At 45.3% G+C, this 3,814-nt stretch overlaps 1 long non-coding RNA gene across 1 annotated transcript; it reads left to right on the forward strand.

Annotated features, from left to right (window-relative positions):
* Positions 1 to 273: 273 nt before the first annotated feature.
* LOC132249543 (uncharacterized) lies at positions 274 to 3,409 on the forward strand. Its single transcript, XR_009461028.1, has 3 exons — positions 274 to 456; positions 613 to 746; positions 2,924 to 3,409. It is a non-coding gene; the product is annotated as an uncharacterized LOC132249543 (long non-coding RNA).
* Positions 3,410 to 3,814: the final 405 nt, after the last annotated feature.

Raw genomic sequence — 3,814 nt, forward strand, 5'->3', positions numbered from 1 at the left:
GACAACAAGAAATTGTTTTTTAGATATATTGGGAGTAAAAGGAAGGCCCAGGGAGGAATAGGACCACTGCTAAATGGGCAGAAACAATTGGTGACAGACAGGGGGGACAAGGCTGAACTCCTCAACGAGTTCTTTGCCTCAGTGTTCCTAAGCGAGGGACACGACAAGTCTCTCACTGGGGTTGTAGAGAGGCAGCAGCAAGGCGCCGGACTTCCATACGTAGATCCTGAGGTGGTGCAGAGTCACTTGGAAGAACTGGATGCCTTTAAGTCGGCAGGCCCGGATGGGCTCCATCCGAGGGTGCTGAAGGCACTGGCCGATGTCATTGCAGAGCCACTGGCAGGAATATTCGAACGCTTGTGGCGCACGGGCCAAATCCCAGAAGACTGGAAAAGGGCTAATGTGGTCCCCATTTTCAAAAAAGGGAGGAAGGAGGACCCGGGCAATTATAGGCCGGTCAGTCTCACCTCCATCCTTGGTAAAGTCTTTGAAAAAATTATCAAGGCTCACATTTGTGAGAGCCCGGCAGGGCAAATTATGCTGAGGGGAAACCAGCACGGGTTTGTGGCGGGCAGATCGTGCCTGACCAACCTAGTCTCTTTCTATAACCAGGTTACGAAATGCCTGGACACAGGAGGAGGGGTGGATGTCGTATACTTAGACTTCAGGAAGGCCTTCGATACGGTATCCCACCCCATACTGGTGAACAAGTTAAGAGGCTGTGATGTGGATGACTGCACGGTCCGGTGGGTGGCAAATTGGCTAGAGGGTCGCACCCAAAGAGTCGTGGTAGATGGGTCGGTCTCGACCTGGAAGGGTGTGGGCAGTGGGGTCCCACAGGGCTCGGTCCTTGGACCGATACTTTTTAATGTCTTCATCAGCGACTTGGACGAGGGAGTCAAATGTACTCTGTCCAAGTTTGCAGACGACACAAAGCTATGGGGAGAAGTGGACACGCCGGAGGGCAGGGAACAGCTGCAGGCAGACCTGGATAGGTTGGACAAGTGGGCAGAAAACAACAGGATGCAGTTCAACAAGGAGAAATGCAAAGTGCTGCACCTAGGGAGGAAAAATGTCCAGCACACCTACAGCCTAGGGAATGACCTGCTGGGTGGCACAGAGGTGGAAAGGGATCTTGGAGTCCTAGTGGACTCCAAGATGAACATGAGCCGGCAGTGTGACGAAGCCATCAGAAAAGCCAATGGCACTTTATCGTGCATCAGCAGATGCATGACGAATAGGTCCAGGGAGGTGATACTTCCCCTCTATAGGGCGTTGGTCAGACCGCAGTTGGAGTACTGCGTGCAATTCTGGGCGCCACACTTCAAGAAGGATGCGGATAACCTGGAGAGGGTACAGCGAAGGGCAACTCGTATGGTCAAGGGCCTGCAGACCAAGCCCTACGAGGAGAGACTAGAGAAACTGGACCTTTTCAGCCTCCGCAAGAGAAGGTTGAGAGGCGACCTTGTGGCTGCCTTTAAGTTCATCAAGGGGGCACAGAAGGGAATTGGTGAGGATTTATTCACCAAGGCGCCCCCGGGGGTTACAAGAAACAATGGCCACAAGCTAGCAGAGAGCAGATTCAGATTGGACATTAGGAAGAACTTCTTCACAGTTCGAGTGGCCAAGGTCTGGAACGGGCTCCCAAGGGAGGTGGTGCTCTCCCCTACCCTGGGGGTCTTCAAGAGGAGGTTAGACGAGTATCTAGCTGGGGTCATCTAGACCCAGAACTCTTTCCTGCTTATGCAGGGGGTCGGACTTGATGATCTATTGAGGTCCCTTCCGACCCTAACATCTATGAATCTATGAATCTATATATTTCCTTTTTTCTCTATTTTAATAATTCTTCAGTCTTTTGCAGTGCCAGTGTTTTCTATGACATGTTTTACTTTTTAAAGTTTCATGTATATGACACTTTTTCCCTAGAGCATTTCAATTAACCTTTTTCTCAATCTTTTTTGATTATTCTAATTCAGCAAAACAAAATAAACAAAATAAACAAATTTAAAATCAGAATTAAAGCAAAACCCACTGCAATCACTTTTATCTTAAAACCTGAATTATGCTAAACTATTACAACTGCTGTGGACTGATAAGGCCTTTCTTTGGGAATATTTCTTGATAGCCATACAGTATGCAGATATCAGCTGTCTTGGATACTGATGTTTCCTCATCTCACAATATGATTGCCTCAACCTCTATTCTTCTCCCAACTTGTCAGCTGCTACTTTACATAGTTTTGGCCTGCCCCTAACCTTACTTCTCCCTATCCAAGGCTGTGTTTATAGTGCTTTAAGGAAGTGTGACTGCAGCAAGCATAAGAATACCCAAATGAGCGTTACCTAGCTAGCCTGAGTAACAACAACAATGGAAATGTGGCAGCATAGATTTCAGGGTCAGCTTTACAAGCCCCTTGAGGGTCCTGGGCAGTTTGTACATACTGAAGATCAATGTTGTATGAGCTAGCTAGATTAAAACTAGCTCAGATATACTAACATAAACTGCCATCACGCCTCTAATTGCCATGCACATATATCCCAAGTTATCTCCCACCTGGACTGTAATTGGCCCTCTATATTGCTCCCCAGCAGTCTGTCCAAAACACAGACATCAATATGGTTATTCATCCGGTTAGTAAGACTAGGTTGCTTCTTTCCCTGATCTACTCTAGTAGCACCCTCTCTTGGCCACCAAATCAGATTCCTAAGGCATCTTCTCTTTTCCTTTAAAGCACTGCATAGCTATATCTTCCTAAAGTCCAGCTAGAATGCAAAGATAGGAAGATGGAGATTAGATTTTATTGCATTAATAATGATCTTAAAAGTACTCCATGTTAACTTGGCAATAAATGTATGCCAGGCTAATAAACATGTTTGGACGTCATCTTTGGATTCCCAGCGAATGGTATTACATTGTTTTTCAGGATGAACTCTAAAATCAGAATATGTTAGCTATCTCAGCTGGGAGCCGTTCCTGTTGGAGCCTGTTAACCAGAGCAGGTCCCTTGTCGTTCTACAGACTTTTCTTCATGTCTCACTTTCCAGAAATTTTGAAGCACCATAAAGACATCCATGATGATTATATGACACAAGCTTTGTCAAAACTGAGGATTTGACCTATCAGCTATCAGTAAGATATTCTGATTTAGGAATATGAGGCCACTACAAGACATGACTTGTACCAGGGGCGTTTTCTGCACTTTCACAGAGGGGTAAACTGAACAAATGCAAATCACTTTACAGTTTATAGTATTTTTGCCTGTCGAACCTTGTGATTTGCACTCCGGCTGTGCCATATACTAGTCAATGCTAGCTGAAATCTCCATTTAGACAAGGCCTTAGGATTTGTCTGTATTTGAGATTTATTCTGTTTTGACTTGTATTGTTTTGTATTAAAATCTCTCGCACACGAGCAATTTTTTTTCTTATTAATCACCTGGCACTTGAACTCCTGTTCTTTAACTGTTTGGTGGCAAGTTTGCTGAGATATGGAGTGAGTTTACCAGAAACAAAATATGTGTGAATGCATCCCCCATCCCAAAACAAATGTTCCATCCATAGCCAGTCTTCCCACTGGAATCTGCACTGCTTTGTTGTCTAATGGGGTCACCTGTCTGTTTACCCTGCATGCCCTCCTGATATGTCATTCTAATGATGTCATGTCTCTGTTTAAAAGGTGGAGTGCAGTCAGGTGCTGTCCTTTCACTTCCAGTTCATGGGGAGTACCTGTACTATACCTGTACTATAATCCTGGTATAGAACAGGATTATAGTACAGTATATATCTGTACTATAATCCTGATTATGTACCAGTTA

The sequence above is a fragment of the Alligator mississippiensis genome, chromosome 3 (assembly GCF_030867095.1).
Source record: "Alligator mississippiensis isolate rAllMis1 chromosome 3, rAllMis1, whole genome shotgun sequence".
In the NCBI taxonomy this organism is placed as follows: domain Eukaryota; kingdom Metazoa; phylum Chordata; order Crocodylia; family Alligatoridae; genus Alligator; species Alligator mississippiensis.